General features: G+C 39.6%; 1 protein-coding gene across 3 annotated transcripts in view; it reads left to right on the top strand.

Moving 5' to 3' along the window:
- Positions 1 to 18969, top strand: part of KANK1 (KN motif and ankyrin repeat domains 1) — a 210807-nt gene that overhangs the window by 7932 nt on the left and 183906 nt on the right. The window contains exon 2 of one of the 3 annotated variants that reach the window (XM_061132738.1): positions 803 to 910. The exons of 1 other annotated variant lie outside the window; for it this stretch is intronic. The gene's annotated coding sequence lies outside the window, so the exon portion shown is untranslated. Of the gene's footprint in view, positions 1 to 802; positions 911 to 8035; positions 8095 to 18969 lie in introns of those variants that run through there. One more of the 3 variants, XM_061132740.1, reaches the window with a different exon arrangement.

Below are 18969 nucleotides of genomic sequence, written 5' to 3'. Positions count from 1 at the left end.
TCAAGGAGAGGAGACTGGGAGAGAAAAGATTGGGGTTAACTTACTCAAAGTTTGTCAGCCTTGGCAAGGTTTCACTAACAATTGGGAGAAGCAGCTCAAATAGTTGACTGCTTTGAAAGTTTGTGTATGTTGTTTGGTTTTTTCTTAATGTTGAGAGAATTCAAGGTTAGTCCTTGAATGAAGTCATGTGAACTTACTTGTGTTCTGTTATGTTTTTACTGGGGGGAGTGGAAAGGGAAGCGGTTGTGGCTGTAGACTGGGGTCTGAGAATTGTTCATCATGTTGGGAATGACAGCCATGTGGGTGGCAAACAGTATGGAGATACTGCCTTGAGGAACAAAAGGGGCTTTTTGTGGAATAGCCAAGTTATGCTTTGTAGGCATTCAAAAGTATATGTTGAATGAATGTGTATACTTTCATCAGTGACATACTAAGGCTGCCAGATCTGCACAAGGGTACCAGTTCATTAATTTTTATAGTGGTTTGAGGTGCCCACTGAATAGTAACCTATCCTGTAGATGATCAGGAATTTCATGCTTCCATCTGTTGAAATTTAAACAGTTTGGTTATAAAGAGATTTGCCCTAACAATATTTGACCCCACCTGCCAGGTGTGTATGTGAGTCAGGTGTTGATTCTCCAGTGCCCCTCTTTCACATACACCTTTCGTGTGTATGAACTTAGAGACATGAGGGTACTTACTATAAGTTATCTTCCCCACATTTCATGGACTTTTTTGGAGAGTTTTTATCTCTTTTTAGGCTAATAGAGAAAGAGAACTGTTTCTTTTGTTTGTTTTTTAGGTTTCTTTAAGCCAACCTCAGGAAACAAAAGGCTACTGTTTGGAAACCAGGAAAAGCTAATTGGAAAGACTTTGTTTTCCTTTGGTGAAATCCCTTGTGCTCATACAGGTTTGGTTTTTTTTTTTTTTTTTTCACACCTTCTAGAGAACCAAACTCTCTCTCACTCAGAAATAAAGAGCTACTGTGTCTGGGCTCAATTCTGCCTGTTTTTGGGCAGAGTCTGCCAAGAGTTCACCTTTTGAAGTCAAGAATGGGTAAGAAGACCTTGAGGACTCTTAGTGAGCCCAGAAAGATTCAATAAAATAGCTTTAGTACAGGGAAAAAAAAATCTGTCACTTTCCTGCCCTTTCACCTATGCTAGCAAAAAAAGGAAATACTGCTTAAGGGCTTGAAGTTCATATAGTTTATGAATCCTTTTCCTGGGAACTTTCAAAGAAAAGGTGTGTTGTAAACCTGCCTCTGGCCTCTCATCCAAGTTAGCCAAATAACTGTGCTTGCCAGTTATTTGACCTGATTTGAGTTCTGACTTCAGGCTGTTCTTCACATGTCAATATCTGTATTTTAGCCTGGATCCCAGGCAGGATTGGAGGTACCGAATCCATAGAAACTGTCTCATTCTGAGCATCTCATTTTTCCTACGTGACCCTCAGTGACCCAGGGAAGCCTTTCCTTTCCCCTCTCCTAACCTTTATTTCTGGATAGGTCACATTGATGGGACCTGATTCAATATAGGGCAGTGGTTAGGAGCTTGGACTCTAGAGCCTCAAGTCTGCTACTTCCTGCCAGGCATGTTTTTTTTTTGTTTTTGCTTCTGTGTGTCTGAAAAGGAAGAGTAATATAATCATGCCTAGGTGTTTAAGTATGTCTTGATTGGAGGAGGGAGAAGGAAGACAGAGAAGAGAGGGAAGATAAAAGAAGGAACATTTAGGATATAGTATTTCCTGACTAAAAATCTCCCTGGGACAAAAAAAAAAATCTCAAAAGAGCTATTTTGTTTGTTTATGACCAGAGAAACAGAGAAAGGATTGTGATCCCAGCTGGCACACAGTAGATCAGAGAAGAACCTTGGGAGCTAGTAACAAGGCAGAGGAATGGACTTGCCATGTGGATAAGAATCTGCCTGCCAATGCAGCGGACACAGGTTTGACCTCTGGTCCGGGAAGAGGTCACACACTGTGGAGCAGCTAAGTGTGTGTGCCACAACTTCTGAGTGTGTGCGCTGCAACTACTGAAGCTCGTGCACCTTAGAGTCTCTGCTCCCCAACAAGAGAAGCCACCACAATGAGAAGCTGCATACCAGATCAACGAGTAGTCCCTCCCCACCCCCCTACCCCTGATCCTCGCAGCAGTTAGAGAAAGTGTCAGTACCCAGTGACCAAAAAAAAAAAAAAAAAAAGGGAGAGGAGGACTCAGGGCTCTGGGTCCAGTAGGAAACCCCAACGCCAGTAAGTGCCACCGCCCTTCTCCCTTCTCTGCAAATTCTTCCACAATTTTGGCTGAGCAAAATGATCACTCTCTGCTTAGAACATGGAGATAATGAGAGGTCCTGCACAGAGGAGCTAAGAGGATCAATGAGGTAATAGATGTGTGGGCTCTACCCAAGCTCTCTTGAAATATGATCATTGGAGAAAACTGTTGCTCCATTTGCTGTCCCAGGCCAAGGAAGCTTTCACAGGCTGTTTAAGATAATAGAATTCCTGGTAATTGCTGGGAAATTGTTGAGGTTAGGATATTTTTCTCTAGGGGCACTGGGATGGGGAGAGATGCAATATGTTCTTAGTACCCTAAGTCTGTCCTCTGAACATCTCTTCTGGGAAGTAGTCTGGACCATTAATTATGCTGAGTGGTGCTGGAAACATGCTGCTAGACTTTTAAGGGCTGGTGGTGAAAGCCATTCACCATTCATAAAAATATTTCCAGGGTATGATGCATAAATATACTTAATAAACTGTGAGCACACTAGGGCCTGTGCAAAGGCTGGATACCGTGACCCCCCACCCCCACAGTTAACTGGTTAACTTTCCTTAAATCAGTGTCTTAATGGACCCAGAGGATTTGATCTATTTCTCACAGTAACATGTGCTGTTTTGTCTGTTCTCATGTTCATTACAATTAATAACTTTCATTCCACAGTACAAATTGAGAATAAAAAGACAAGTCACAAAGTAGAAGATATTAGTCATAACATATATCCAACAAGAAACTTGTCCAGAATATGTAAAGAACAGCTACAAATTAATAAGAAAAACTGAAAATATAATTTAAAAAATGAGCAGAACAGCATTTGGTATCATCAGTCATCAGGAAAATGCACATTAAAACTATTATAGAATGCCAATACAAACCTACCCAAATGGCTTAAAAAAAAAAAAATCCTAACAACCAAATGAAGATATAGAAAAGCTCAAACTCTCATACACTGCTGATAGGTATGTAAATTGGTTTAACTATTTTGGGAAGCTCTTTGTACTTATCTATAAAACTGAACAAACCTGTATCTTTTTACTCAGTAATTATACTCCCAGATATGTATACCTAACAGGAATGAGTGCTTATGTGCACCAGAAGGATTTACAAGAATGTTTATAATGGAATGATAGAAACATAATAGAAGCAAGCCAGATATTGAATAAATATTTGTGGTAGGATTATGCATTGAAATACTACACAGCAGTAAAAAACCAAATTACTGCTACACAAAACTTGATGAATCTCATAGATATTGAGTAAAGGAATTCAGAAATTAGTATACATATTGTATGATTTCATTTATATGAACATCAAAAGAAAGGCAAGACTACTCGATGGTGACAGAAGTCAGCACAAGGGTGTACTGGCTGGTAAGGAACTTAGGGGATGATGGTGATTTGGATATATTCGTTCATGAAAAAATTCATCATGATAAATATTTAAGATTTATGTGCTTTACTGTATGTGTTATTCTTTAATTTAAAAAGTTTATTAAGATCAATCATTTACAAATAAATCAAAAATTAAAACAAAGTGATAAGGCTTCAGTTCAGTTCAGTCGCTCAGTCGTGTCCGACTCTTTGCAAACCCATGAATCGCAGCACGCCAGGGCTCCCTGTCCATCCCCAACTCGCAGAGTTTACCCAAACTCATGTCCATCGAGTTGGTGGTGCCATTCAGCCATCTCATCCTCTGTCGTCCCCTTCTCTTCCTGCCCCCAGTTCCTCCCAGCATCAGGGTCTTTTCCAGTGAGTCAACTCTTCACATGAGGTGACCAAAGTATTGGAGTTTCAGCTTCAGCATCAGTCCTTCCAATGAACACCCAGGACTGATCTCCTTTAAGACGGACTGGTTGGATCTCCTTGCAGTCCAAGGGACTCTCAAGAGTCTTCTCCAACACCACAGTTCAAAAACATCAATTCTTCGGCGCTCAGCTTTCTTCACAGTCCAACTCTCACATCCATACATGACCACTGGAAAAACCATAGCCTTGACTAGATGGACCTTTGTTGGCAAAGTAATGTCTCTGCTTTTTAATATGCTATCTAGGTTGGTCATAACTTTCCTTCCAAGGAGTAAGCGTCTTTTAATTTCATGGCTGCAATCACCATCTGCAGTGATTTTGGAGCCCCCCAAAATAAAGAGAGCCACTGTTTCCACTGTTTCCCCATCTATTTCCCATTGGCTGCATAAAAGAGAAACTCATTTAAGCTGGCTTCAACAAACCAGCATCAGCAATAAGAAGTTTGACCAAAACAAACAAATAGCAACCAACCCAATAAGGAATTTGTTGGAAGGAATCCAGTGGAAATGCAAGTGCATGATAGCCAGGCGGTCTTCCTGGGAACTGGGAAGTTAGGGCTGGAAGTTATGATTTCTTTTGAACACTCATGATATCTTGTCTCTAGCATTTTTACCATTCTTTGGCTTTTCTCTGTAGATCATCTTTCTCTGCTTCAACTCACATTTGGGTAGAGAATGGCACTACAGTCCTTGCTTATCATGACATCCCATTTCAAACCTAAGTTTTTGGACCATATGGGTCTCTCTTCTTAGCCCTCTCTCATTCCTGGCGGATCAGCTTTGCCTTTGCCTCTTTTTCCCTTCTGAGAATGGGAACCTTTGTGTGGTCCCGTCAGCTGTGGTCAGAGAGTCTGGGATCACACAAAACACAGAGCAGCCAAGGCTGAGTCTGGGTGGATTTTTCAAAAAGGGGAAATGTATGTGGGAAGAAAATGGTTTGTTCCTGAATAGGGTTTTTTAGAATTATCCTTCACTTTTCACTAGGCACCTTCTTAGTGTGCCTTCCCCCCTCCCCACTTGTTTCCTCCCAATTAAACAAACTCTTGCTATAACCTATGAATATGACACCTTGTCAGCTTAGTCTTAGTATGTGTTCTGAGTTTCTCTGGGCTTCTAGCTCACCAGTACCTCACCACCAATTTGTAAGAGGTGGTGTTGAATATTTTCCTTCAGAAATTAACTTTTTAGGTGAATTCATATATATTTTTGTCAGAATAACTATGAGAGGAGTATTAACTTTGGGCATTGTTTTTCTTTGGCTTTTGGAAAAAAAATTGAGACATCTAGTAATTTTCATTAAGTTCTATCCTAGTTGATCATTTGAAAAATTATTTGCATCATCAAATCTTATATCTGATGAGTTAAGATTTCCAGGTAGGGACTAATACTAAAAATTGAATGAACCTGACTTAGACTTTGAAAAGAATGGTTTCTACATATCATAAAATATTAGGCAGTTACATTTCCTTGTTTTGTAAGGAGACTGATATGCCAGTTAAGTTTATAACCTTGATTCTTGTTTTATCCCCACATCAGTTAGAGATTAATTACATACCTGTGGAAAGGTGAGCTGTTTGAACCTTATCTTCTTTGAACCTACTATTGTTTTCAACAAGATCTTCTAAAGGTCAGTCAAACAAGTAGCTTAAGTTTTCCCCTTCCCCCTAAAGCACATATTTATAAGGTAAAAACTTTAAAAAAGCCAGAAAGTTATTTTCAGTTTATTGTATTGTTATGCAGATGGTTAGCATGAAAATTCACTGGCAGTAAAACCTACTTGTTCATCCAACTTCATTAGGTTGCTCTGAGTATTAATTATTTCATTGAGCCTTAAAACATTTTTTTAAAAGAAGCATTGGTTTCATGTCTAAGCTTAGACTAGATGATGCTTAATGGCTTAAAACAACATATTTTAATTTCTTGTTCACATTACGTGACAGCTCTGGCTCTGCTCCAAGGGTGGTCTTTGCTCTAGATCCAGGCCTGTGGAGCTACCACACAGTCTGGGACATAGTCTCATGGGGGCAAGAAAGGAAGTGGCCAGTCCATTCATGACTGTTACTGCTTCTGCTTGTATGCTGCTTCCCCTCACATCCAGTTTGTTGAAACAAGTCACATGGCTAAGCCTACTAACAATAGGGTAGGACGTGTAATTAATTCTTCCATCTGGAGCCTCTGTAAGTCACATGGCATAGGAGGTGTAATCCTCTTATGGGGAGGACAGCAAATAATTGAAACAACAACATAATCTACCATAGTGGAAAACTATGTTTAATTCAAAGAAGTTTAATGGCCAGGATGCTGATTTAGAAACAGCTTTGAGAATTGATTAAATCTGTATTTTTGAAAAGGTTATGCTTCAGAACTCTGCCTAGATATGGGAAACAGGTCTAGTTTTTGCTTGGAACTGATGAATCTTTTATGAACTGCAGAGCTGTACCCACAATTTGGTAACTTTCCACTCATGGTTTTTCAAGGGTCTCGATCTATATTTTAATCTGGAAGTGACTCTTTTACTCTCTGGACTTTTATTTCTTAATTTTCCATGTACTACTGCTGTCTTATTGGTCATTGTTTTTTGTTTATCTGTATTGATATGGTCTTGCTAGTCAATAAAAGGCAGATGGTTCTGTCAAAAGAAGAGTAAAGAAGGGGCCTTTTGGCAAAACTAAAATTTATTGGGGCTTAGTAAATATTCTTTCACAAGTGAAATTTCTGTCTTATTTAAAAAATACAAAATCAGAATCCTTTAAAGAAAGATGGCAAATTATGCCATACTTACTGCGAGATGTAGAACTTCAGTGCCTTGGTGTTTATTCACCATCTATATGGTGGAGAAATTCAGAACTCTTTCAGGATTGGGGGAGCTTGGTCATTCCTACATGTTTACCCTCACAGCCTTTGCATGAAGTTGGGGGCAATCTGTTGAGCAAGAATCTTGGATAGTTTCTGTAATTTTTATGAGATTGATGAGGTTTCTTCTCCTTGGCTGACTTTTATAGTAAGTGGACCCTCAATTGGTGACATTGACTGTTGCACTCTGGGGTTCTTCCTAAGCATTTGCCTGCTCCAGCTGCTCATGAAGACAGAAAAATAGGGCTCATTGATGAAATTCTAAAGGATCTTACACACTAGTTCCATCAGAGCACTGGGTTCTTGGAATGCTGCACTTTCTTTAACTTCTTATGTCTTTTAATGAATCATATATGTGATGTCCTTAGCTTGTATCGAGAGATAGTGAAGAGTTTAAGAAACCATACAGGAACCTGCCACACACTGTGAGCTCTTTTGTGTCTCTCAGCAGCCTTTTGCTGAAGAACAATTGGAAAAGCTGTCCTAGGCCTCCCTATTGGGCGGTGCTGGGACTTTTCTTGGAAGAATATTTGATTGACTGAACACTGTGACTCTTGTAAGAGATGCAGTTTCCTTATTGCTTTTGTCAAGTTTATATCGCACTGTTAAACTGCCATTTTTTTTTTTTTTCTGTTTTTAAAATTAAGGTAAGTTAGTCTAGTTTTGAAGGTTGCCAGTTCTTCATAGCTATGATTTTGGAAAGGTGTGTGGGGGAGGGGGTTGCACAGATGATTAGGGCTCAGTCCTTGATTCTTTTTCTAGACATCTGCTCCCTTGGTGATCTCATCCAATCTCAAAGCTTTAGGTACCATCCATATTCCGATTATTCTCACATTTGTTTCTCCAGCTGTGACTTCTTTTCCCACTATCACACTTATATGTCCAACTACCTTCTGGTGTTCCCACCTGGATGTCTGATAACCACCTCAAGCTTGGCAGGGCTGAAATGGAGTTCCTGGTTTCCCCCCAAACTCATTCTTACCACAGTCTTCCTTGATAGCAACAGGGTTCACTGTAAAAACTTCTTTTATAGAAACAGGAAGCCAAGAAAGGGTTTGAGGAGAAAAGTGTCTCATCTGACCTCTGTTTTTAAAGGACCACTGTTGAGGATGGACTGTAAGGACAGAAGCAGAGAGACCAGTCATGAGGCTACTGCAGTAATCTAGGTAAGAGAGAATGATGGCAGTGGAAAAGGGGGAAGAGGTGACGGTTCTGGATATATTTCTAAGGTAGAGTTAACAGGAATTGCTAATGGATTCAAGGTGGAGAGGAAAGAACGGAGAGCAAAGACAGCCACAGTTTGGGGGTATTTACCATCTATCAAGGAACCCATACCCCTTGCACTGGAAGGTGAAGTCTTAACCAGAGAACCACCAAGGAAGTCTCTAAAACTTTTTATTTTGTGTTGGAGTATAGTGGATTAACAATGTTGTGATAGTTTCTTCTGCACAGCAGAGTGACTCAGTGGAATATATACATGTATCCATTCTCCCCCAAACTCCCCTCCCATCCAGCCTGCCACATAACCTTGAGCAGAATTCCCTGTTCTATCCAGTAGGACTTTGTTGGTTATCCATTTTAGATATAGCAGTGTGTACCTTTCAATCCCAAACTCTCTTAACTATTCCCTCCCCTAGTCCTCTAAGTGCGTTCTCTAAATCTGTTTCTTTTTTTTTTTTTGAAGTTCATTTGTATCATTTCTTCTTAGATTCTGAATATAATGGATATCATATGATATTTGTCTTTCTCTGACTTACTTCACACAGTATGCCAATCTCTAGGTCCATCCATGTTGCTGCAAATGGCATTATTTCTTTTTAATGACTGAGTAATATTTCATTGTATGTATGTACCACATATTCTTTATCCATTCCTCTGTCGATGGACATTTAGGTTGCTTCCATGTGTTGGCTATTGTAGACAGTGCTGCAGTGAACATTGGGGTGCATGAATCCTCTGAGACCCTGTTTTTCTCCAGATAAGTGCCCAGGAGTAGGATTGCAGGGTCTTATGGTAGCTCTCTTTTTAGGAATTTTCAAGGAATCAAATTTTCAAATTTTTAAGGAATCTTCATACCATTCTCCATAGTGGCTGTACCAATTTACATTCCCCAGTACATCTTTATTGTTGAACAAACTACTGATGAGGATTTGCTGTGTCATTCAGAATCCCTCCGAGGAGGAAGTGTATGTTTAAGTTCACTGTTTGAAAAGCGTTTACAGTATTTCTGTGATGAACTGGGACATTTTTCTCCCAGTCATGAAAGTTGTGTACCTCATCCAGTTTCCATTTATGCTTTGGCTACCAGGATGCCAGGAACTAAGTTTTACGCTCAACTTTGATAGTGATTCTGTGTTTCAGTATATAGGTAAAATAATAAAATCATTCCCCTCCTTTTCTGTCTCCCCTCCCTGTAGCTCAGACGGTAAAGAATCTGCGTACAATACTGGAGACTCAGGTTGGCTCCCTGGGACAGGAAGATCCCCTGGAGTAGGAAATGGCAACCCATTCCAGTATTCTTGCCTGGAGAATCCCATGGACAGAGGAGCCTGATGGGCTATGGTCCATGGGATCGCAGAGTCAGACGTGACTGAGCGACTAACTCTACTACTGCTAGCTTTCATTTGCTGATAAGTTGTTTTGTAGTCCTTTTTCTTTGTTTTTGGACAAGATCTATGCCTTTTATTGTTAGACCATTCAAGTAACCTTTAGAGTAATTGGTGTGTAAGAATTCTTTTCTGTTCTACAAAGAAGTCATAGTTTATCAGAGAGTTGTTTGTCTTAGCTTATAGCTGATTTTCTTTTGAGCTTTCATCCAGGTAGTCATGATTGTTTCAGGCATTGTGCTTACTGGTTTGATCAGTGTTCTGAAACAGCAATTTTGGATATGTTATCTCTTCATAGGCTTTTATTTGATTGAATTACACTTTTACAGGTATTAATGTACTTGTAAACTGCCATTGTCTAATTCTTAGGCTAGTCAATCCCCAATTCTTGCTTTTTAAACCCAAGGGCCTTTATTTCTGACAGAAAATTTGAGCAATTTCTTGCCCCAGTTCAATAAAAGGAATTGTTGGCTAAAACCAGGGAGGATTAAATTAACAGAAGGCAGTTCAGTCTGGACACCTAACTGATGTCCTAGCACGTGCTTTTAAAATGAGAGTTGTTTTGGGGTGTCCAAAGCCTAGAACTTCAGTTTTGCTTAAAATTTTTAGAGAAACCACTTTTCAGTTTGGCCAAGTTCTGTCACAAAGATGCTTAAAACATCTGTGATGCTGCAAAACATCACATTCATGAGTTGGTCAAATCTGAGTTAATAATTCTAGTAAATGTTGTACTTTTATTTAAGCAGGCGTGTGGTGATGTTAGCCCCATGATCTAGGAGTGTAAGCCTCAAGGCTTGTGCCAATTTCCCTGCTCCTGTGGCTGCTACTTAAGCATTAGAACTGAAAATGGGAATTTTGCAGTGACTCTTTTAGTAACCACACAACGTTTTTTCATATATAATTTTTAAAATTCACTTATTTTCGGCTGTGTCAGGTCTTTGCTGCCGTGTGGGCTTTTCTCTAGCGGCACCGTCATTGCAGTGTGGGGGCTTCTCGTGGTGGTGGCTTCTCTTGCTGCAGAGCACGAGCTCTAGGGTACATAGGTTTCCGTAACTGAGGCACATGGGCTCGGTAGTTATGGTTCCCATAGGCTCCAAAGCACAAGCTCAGTAGTTGAAGCGCATGGGCTTAGTTGCTTTGAGACATGTGGGTTCTTCCTGGGTCAGGGATCAAACTTGTGTCTCCTGCATTGGCAGGCAGATTCTTTACTACTGATCCACTGGGAAAGTCCACAACTAGTGTTTTTGTTTTTTTTCAACAAATTGAGTTTGTCACTCGGAGGATCAGTAGTTTCCATTTATTTTAAAAAAATCTGATTACCTAAAGCCATGGGTTCTTACAAATCAGTTCAGTTTCCTATTCAAGTTGCTTTTAATCAAGTCCTGCATTCAAACCCACACACATCCCTAACTTCACCTCATAAGAATGAGGTAATGGAAATCACAAGAGTACTGGGAACACACCTTCAAAGAGTGTATCCATCTGACATTGTGTCTGAGGCATTCTCCTAATGAATGGGTCAACCAGGGGATGCCCATGTCCCCAACCCTCAGATTGGAGTTGGTGGACAGTACCAGCACCAGTCACCTAAAAACCATAGGTTGTTCTTAGATGCTATTTGAAATATGGATTTTATTACATTGGTAATTCAGATTAGCCCACCATTGAGTCTCATGTGTTTATAAAAACAACATGAATATTGGCTCTATGGAAAATGTCAACATTTTGTATGTTTGTGTGTATATACTTTAAAAAGTTAAATTACCCTGTAATGCCATAAATGAAAGTAGAAGCCCCTTTGCCCTACTTTTCTCCCCTGATTCCTTCTCCTTACAGAAAACTACTTAGAAATCTGTTTTTCTCCTAATGTTGTTGAAAATGGTGATACTTGTGACTGTGGAAATGGCAGTATTTTGAGAAAATATGCTTGTTCTGTCATTTCTTGATTTTTTTAAATCTGGATTTGGGTATTGTTTCCTGTCTTCATACTGTGGAAGATGAGACGGTAACTCATAACATCTCCCATACAGTCTTTTCTAAAATCCTCCTAATGTAAACCTAGTTGCTTAATTTGATTGATATATAATATTTAGATTATAGTGACTATGAAAATCGTTCACAACTGAGATGTGTCATTTAAATGACATTTCCTTCCTCAAATACACCCTTTTTCTCACCCAGAGTTAAGAATTGTTAGATTTATGTGCCTCTTACTGATTCATACCCAGATTGAAGCCCAACCTTCTTCTTTATATTTAAAGACCTCAGCATAGTTGTCTGTTTGATCCTTTCCTTCTGAAGGCATTCCTTATGAAGTGTACCTATCAGCCCAGAGATGCCCCTTGTTTCTGTTTCCTGGATCCCATGACGTGTCCTTTCCCTGTGGTCTCTCTTGGTCTCTTATCTTGGTGGAGGGCATTAGCCGCAGCTTCTTTTTCTTTTTTTTTTAGCCGCAGCTTCTGAGAAAATTTACATGAGAGATACATTTTCATGAAATTTGGCATGTCTAAGTTATACTACCCAACTCCCACACTCTTGATAGTTTAGCTAAATGTACTTTTCTGGTTTGGAAATCGTTTTCCTTCATAACTGACAAGATTTCTTGCAAAAAATTCCAGCCTTTTATGAAAGCTGAAACTTTTCCCTCTCTTCTCTTTGAAAGCTTTTAGTGTCTTTTATGGGATTCCCTTGTGGCTCAGCTGGTTGTCCCAGGTAGTTTCATTGATCTATTTTCATTAAATTTTCTGGACACAGAGTGGCCTTCCCAATCTAGAAACTTATGTTTTTCAGTAATTGGGAAATTTCTTGAATTATCTTTGATAACTTTTTCTCTTGATTGAATTTCTGTTTTCAAATATTGATCTTTTGGAGCAGTCCTCTAAATTTTCTTACCTTTTTCTCCTAGATCTTTGTCTATTTTTTTTCGATATTGGATTGAATTCTTCGGCTTTACTTATGACCATTGTATTGAGTTAAAAAGTAATTTTCAAGTGGGTAATGCATGACTCAAATATAAAGGATAGTGTGCGTGCTGTCGTTCAGTCATATCTAACTCTTTGTGACTATAATCATGGACTATAGCCCACCAGGCTCCTCATAAAAGAGCAAAGTGAAAAGCCTCCCAGTTCCTGCCCCTGGCCACCACATTCCCTCCTCAGAGACAGTCAGTGCCATTCATTTCAGAAATACTCTGTCTGTATATAAAAATTGAATATGGGTTTATTCTCATATTCTCTCCCCCTTTAAAGTCACAAATTATATCATACTTTACATTTTTTATGCACCTTCTTTTTTCATGTAATCATACCTCGAGATTCTTTGGTGTAGGTACAATTTCTCCTATATTTTTATAGTTTTAAACACAACAGCGTAGTATTTCTTTTTACAGATACTCTGTGTTTTACAGAGTAAAACACATTTCCTATTGATTTTGCTGTTTGTAACAATGGTGCAAGAGATAATTTTGCATAAACATTGTTTTGTTCGCATGTGACAAATTCTGAATATGGAATTATTGAAAGGATTTGTGGTGGCACAGTGGTAAAGAGACACAGGAGTGCCAGAGACACAGGAGATGCAGGTTCGATCCCTAGGTTGGGAAGATCCCCTGGAGAAGGAAATGGCAACCCACTCCAGCCTTCTTGCCTGGAAAATTCCATGAACAGAGGAGCCTAACTGACTACAGTCCTTGGGGTTGCAAAGCGTTGGATGACTGAGCATGCACACACATAAATTCAATAAATATTGCCCCAAATGTCTTCCATAAAAATTGTGCTACTATGTATAATTATCACCAGCAAGGTATGAAAGTACCTTTTTCTACATCTGTGCCAACATATTATGTTATGAAACTGCTTAATCTTTGGCAGTTTGATAAGTGAAAAATGGTATTTCATGTGGTTGTAATGTGCATTTGTCTTAAGAGTTGTATATCTTTTTATGAGTCTATAAGAGCCATTTGTATTTACCTTTCTGTGAACTATTTTATCCTTTGCTATTGGGCTGTTAGTTTTCAAGTTGTGACACTTTATTTATAAAGGAAATAGGACCTTTTTTGGTACTAAGAATTGGAGTTGTTCCCAGTTTATTATTCATTTTATGAACTTGGATTATGTTGCATTTCTTCAGGTAGGTGAATTTACCGACTGCTTGTTTTAAAACCTTTGAATTGAATGCCATAAAGGGAAAAAAGTCTTCTCCAGTCTAAAATATATATTTTTGTATATTTTATAAAATATATATTTTTATGTATTTTATAAAATAGGTATTTTTATAAAATATATATTTTTATGTATTTTATAAAATAGGTATTTTTATATAGTCTACCTGGGTTTTTCCTGGTACTTCTATGGTTTCCATTTTTATAATTAAATTATTAATCCATCTTAAGGAAGTAGGGATCTCAGTTTACCTTTTTCAGATGGCTGCTGGTTTTCCCAATATTTATTAATAATTCATTTTTCTTTCTCTTTTTTTGATTGCAAATGCTGCCTAACTTTACAATGTACAAAATCCCATATGCTTTTGTGTCTGTTTCTGTTCTATTGCACTGCTGAGCTATTCATATTTTATTTGTAACATTATTCTAATTGTTAAAAGTTTTCCAACATATTTTTGTATTAGGGAAGATTAAGTTTTTATTTTTATTTTATTGTTGATGTTAATCATCATTTTGCACTAACACTTGAATTATGTAAATTTTAAAGGAAACCAATCAGAATTTTATATAGTGTAAAAAGAAGTACACCACCCTAGGTAAAGGTCATAGTTTTCTAACTCAAAACTTGCTTTCTTTTTTCCAATGAGGAGGAAGCAAGATGCCAAAACAAGGGTAAGAGGTACTTGATTATTCATCTTTGGCATCAAAACTGGTTTACACATCAGAATATTTAGCCTTGAGGGAGAGAAAAGAAAATGATTACATAGGTCAGCAATTGCACAGCAAAACTCAGCTTTGAGAGTTGAAGAGACTTGATTGTGGGAACACTTAAGTCATTTGAGATGAACTTAGTTCATTCTCAGGTGATGAAAATACATGATCAGTAGTCAGCTGTAGTGCAAGTCACATTGGCGATTTTCCTTCAGTGAAAAGCCTTTATCCATCTGACATGAGAAAAGAGACTCAGTGAACCGGAGACTGTTTCATTCTGAACCATGACAGCCTTTTGGCCCCTCTCCTCAGTGTTGCTCCGAATAGACTGTAAAATGGAAAAAACAGTCGCCACGTGTGTGTGTGTGTGTGTGTGTGTGTGTGTGTGTGTGTGTGAGCCAGACTGTTGCCATATTAGTATTGTGACAGTGAGAAAGAAGAGGACTTGTTTAGGTGGCCACCTGAGCTGTAGTGCCCCAGAAGCATACTCATGAGTGAAGCATTTCAGAAACTGTTTTAATGAGTTTAAAACATTAATTGATTATGGGTGCAAGCACAGATATATTTGGAGTAGACTTGTCTTAGCTCAGACTGCTCTAACAAAATTCTGCAGACTGGGTTACTTAAGAGACATTTTCACAGTTCTGAAAGGTGGGGGGTCCAACCAAGGTGCCTCGTGGTTGGGTTCTGGTGAGAGCCCACTTTCTGGCTTGTGGAAGGCGGTGTTCTTGCAGTGTCCTCTTGTGTGGAAGGAGGAAGGGCTCTGGCCTCTTCCTCTTCTTGCAGGGACACTAATCCCATCATGGTACTCCCCCTCAGGACTGCATCTAAACCTAATTACCTCTCAGAGGCCCCTCCTCCAGATACAATCACACTGGAGAGTAGGGCTTCAGCGTGTGAATCTGGAGGGTTCACAGATGTTTAGTCTATAACAGGACTGTAAAATGATGGGTGAGCTGTTCTGAGCCCCATGGTCAGTCTTCTCTTCAGAGGACTCTCAGGAAACTTTATTTAGACATTACAGTGTATATAGACTGAACAGTAATTTGAGAATGTTCATCTCCCTTTAGGAACTCTGGACCTAAAACTTGGGTTTAAAATCTTCCCTGTAATGCCTGGAGTGGGCCCAGGGTTTTTCAGAGCTTTGTTTTAAAAGGTGCTGCTGTGGCCTCATTTCCCTTTATAAGTGAGAAATTTCAAAACAGAAGCAGTCACTTGAATGCTAGCATACGTTTTCCTGTTTATGTTTTTTAATGTCATTTTTAAGTGTAGAGTCCAGTGGTATTAAGTATATTCACGTGGCTGTGCACCCGTCACCAGCATCCATCTCCAGAGTATTTTCATCTTCCCAAACAGAAGCTCTGTGCCCACTAAATACCAACTCCTTAATTCCCCTCCCCTCCCCCTGACAACAACTGTGCTACTTTCCAGTTGTTTTATTTTATGTTTGGATATATAACTGATACTCAGAAGCTAAGCATTTCTTATTTGAAAGTCTTCGCCAAGCTACTTGGCTTGAGCATACAATTTGCTGGTTAAGCCTGTGATTAAAATTCACTCTTAATCACTGGTTTTAAAACATCTTGGAAGTGGGTAAAACTGCTTGAGTTTATTATGAAGAAATGCACTTGCAGTTTTCTAGAGTAGATCAGAGATTGCCTTACCCATGGTAGCATCTCAGTCAACTGTGCATATCGTTTCTCTTGGCCAGAAAACAAAACTGGCCATTGTGGTTATGATAAAGCTTCTGTACACAGCCATAGGAGGGGGCAGAAAGGTAGCTGTGATCAGAGACCCTAGGTAAATTTCTGAAGTTGGTGGAGTGTCTGGCATTGTGTGGTTGCTGGTCAGAACATTTTGGAATTGGGTTTTGTCCTGTAGTGATGGTAACTCTTTGACAAGAAAGGCACTTGTGAATATTTGCATTGCTTTGAAGCCAGTGCCAAGAAGATACTGTGACTGATGGCCAGTCAGAAGCAAAGGTGGGTATGTGAGGTTTTCATAACGCAGGAACAAAAATTGTTGAAAACAGGAGACAATAATTAACATCGTCAGTAAAATCCGTTGAACCTGCAGGGCAGTTTGGACAAATCATAGCTGTTTTAAGAATTTGCTGCTCATAACGGTGTATCATAGATGTTAATCCTGAGTTAACAGCATGAATTTGGGGTCAGAGTTTAGGTCTGCAGATTTGTGACTTGGGCGTGTTGTTTAACCTTTCTAAGTTTCCCCTTTGTCAGTTTGTTCATCTGAGAATGGACATGGAGACAGTTACTGGGATCTTTGTAAGGAACAGATGAAATAATGCATAGGCATTTAAAGTGTTATATGAAACCTCTTATGCCCCTGAAAGAAACATTTAAAATGAAAAGTTTTATATACATATATATTTTTATCCTCCAAAATACTTGATCTTCCAGTCTGAGTTATTTGATTTATTTGCATCCCAAATAGTTTTTCCTTGTTCACGTTTGGATGTCTGGACTATCCTGATTGAAGGCAAACACTGCCTAGTGAGAAGTCAGGGATAACAGAGGCTGGTTTTTGGCACAGTCGATCAAAACCAGGTTGTCATTACTAGTTCCTGATAGACTCAGTGAGGCAGATGCAAAGGTCATGTGAACTTGGAATGGTTCCTACCCTTTGTGTTGTTTTGTTCTTCAGAAAGTAGTCTGGAATTTGTTTTCAATAGCTAAGTTCGTTATCTAACTGTCTCCAAGCCATACCTCCTGTCTCCAGGCTTGTGAAAAGCAAAACAAAGTCACTGTGCACTCACACCATCCTTGTAGGAGGATCTGGAGATTGGCTGACACTCCCAGAGTTCACAGATTTGGGTTCACATAAGGAGAAGAATATGTCACCCAGTCCTTTTACCACTCTTTTTTTACCCACATGGGTTAGGAGAGATTTGCAGTATGGGGAGCAGAGAAAGAGGTGGGCATAAAAAAGATCCAGTTCTGTTGTCATATGCACCCAAATGATGCATCTGCCTTGATAACTGCCTGTTTGGGTTTACTGGGAAAGGACCTGAATAATCAGTGGGAGTATGAAGAATGAGCCTTTAGAACTACCCAGCTTGTGGAAATTCAGAAAATGTAATGTAGAAACGTATGTTTCTCCAGCTTGTAAATCCCAAACAATGGGCTTGTTGGAAGAACTTTTGAAACTTGTTTGTTCTTTTTGAAAGCATTATTGTGTTCAGTGGGTACATGTGCTTTCGTCATAAAAATGTGTGCCTTAATTACTTTGCCAGGGAGGCTGTGAATTTTACTGCCAACAAAGTAATGTAAGATGTGATGTCTTGGGCCCCGCCTCCGCCCGCTGTGCGCGCGCTGGCCGGGCAGCATGGCGGCGGTGGCGGGCGCCCCCCCCCCCAAAAAAAAAAAAAAAAAAGATGTGATGTCTTCTCAACAGGCACCAGGAGATTTTTTTTGAGAAGAAGAAAGGAGGAAAATGCCTCTCTTAGGCAGAAAATGCTGACTGTGTTGGCAGATGTATATATTCTATCTTATAAACATACTAGTGGAGAATGATTTAGTTCTTTGCCAGCTGGTTTTTTCATAATCATTCCTAAGGTGAATTCCCCCCCCCCCCCCCGCCCTTAGTTATGCAGTACCCTGCTGGCTGACATTTAACTATTGACTGTTAATCTTGGGGAATGAACTACTGTAATTTACCATCAAGAGTACAGAGACAGAAAGAGATATTCAAATGCTTTTAGGGCCTCTTTTCTTCCCAGTGATGTCTTGTCCCAGAAACTTTATGAAAGCTCCAAAACTAAAAAGCAAAACAAACAAACAAAAACTTACAATAGGACAAAAAGCTTTCCTCAGTAGAAAATTCTGAGTTTCTATAAAATTTTGCTTTGTCTTACCCCTCTATGAATAACTGTGGTCTTTTAATTTTTGTTGTGTTTTATAATTCCATGGATGAAGAGGGGAGGCTGAGGTAGGAAGCCAGGCAGGAGAATTAAAAATGATGCCTTTCTTTAAGGGTGCCTCTTTCACCCCCTCCTGCTCGCCTCTCGACCGTGGGACCCAGCAGCATCACTTCCTGTCCAAGTTGGCACTGGCGATGGCACAGTATCTCTGCCCAGTGTTCTCAGACTGCAGCTGGCAAGTTTCCAGTAATAGAGTCACCAGCAGGAACAACTCAGCCTCCTTTCTGTCTTTCTCTGCTTCCTTGGGCAGCTTCCCCAGCCCTCCGTCCATCTGTCCCTTGCTTTTTGGAATAGCCCTATTGAGTCCTCAAACCTTGCCTTTGATTTGTAAGAGCACTGGCTTCCTGAGCATCGTGTTTGCCTCTGTTTTCTTCTTTCATGCTTAGGCCCTAAGTCTTCTCTAGGGAAGACTTTTCTGTGGGAGAAAGGAAGGATATATTCCTGTCCAGTTGTTTTTCCCTCTAGACAGGGTCAGAAAAATAGCTCATAGTTTGGAGCGCCAACTCTGCACTCAGCACCACACCAAGGACTTGCTGTGCATGACCCTCACTTAATCCCCAGAACAGTCCTGTGAGATGGGTGCTAGCATTATCGCTGCATGCAGGTCAGAGAGGTCGTTTGCCCC

Source organism: Dama dama, chromosome 29 (genome assembly GCF_033118175.1).
Source record: "Dama dama isolate Ldn47 chromosome 29, ASM3311817v1, whole genome shotgun sequence".
NCBI classification, from domain to species: domain Eukaryota; kingdom Metazoa; phylum Chordata; class Mammalia; order Artiodactyla; family Cervidae; genus Dama; species Dama dama.
The sequence above is the reverse complement of the archived record's forward strand: the minus strand, read 5'-3'. Positions and strand labels throughout refer to the sequence as shown.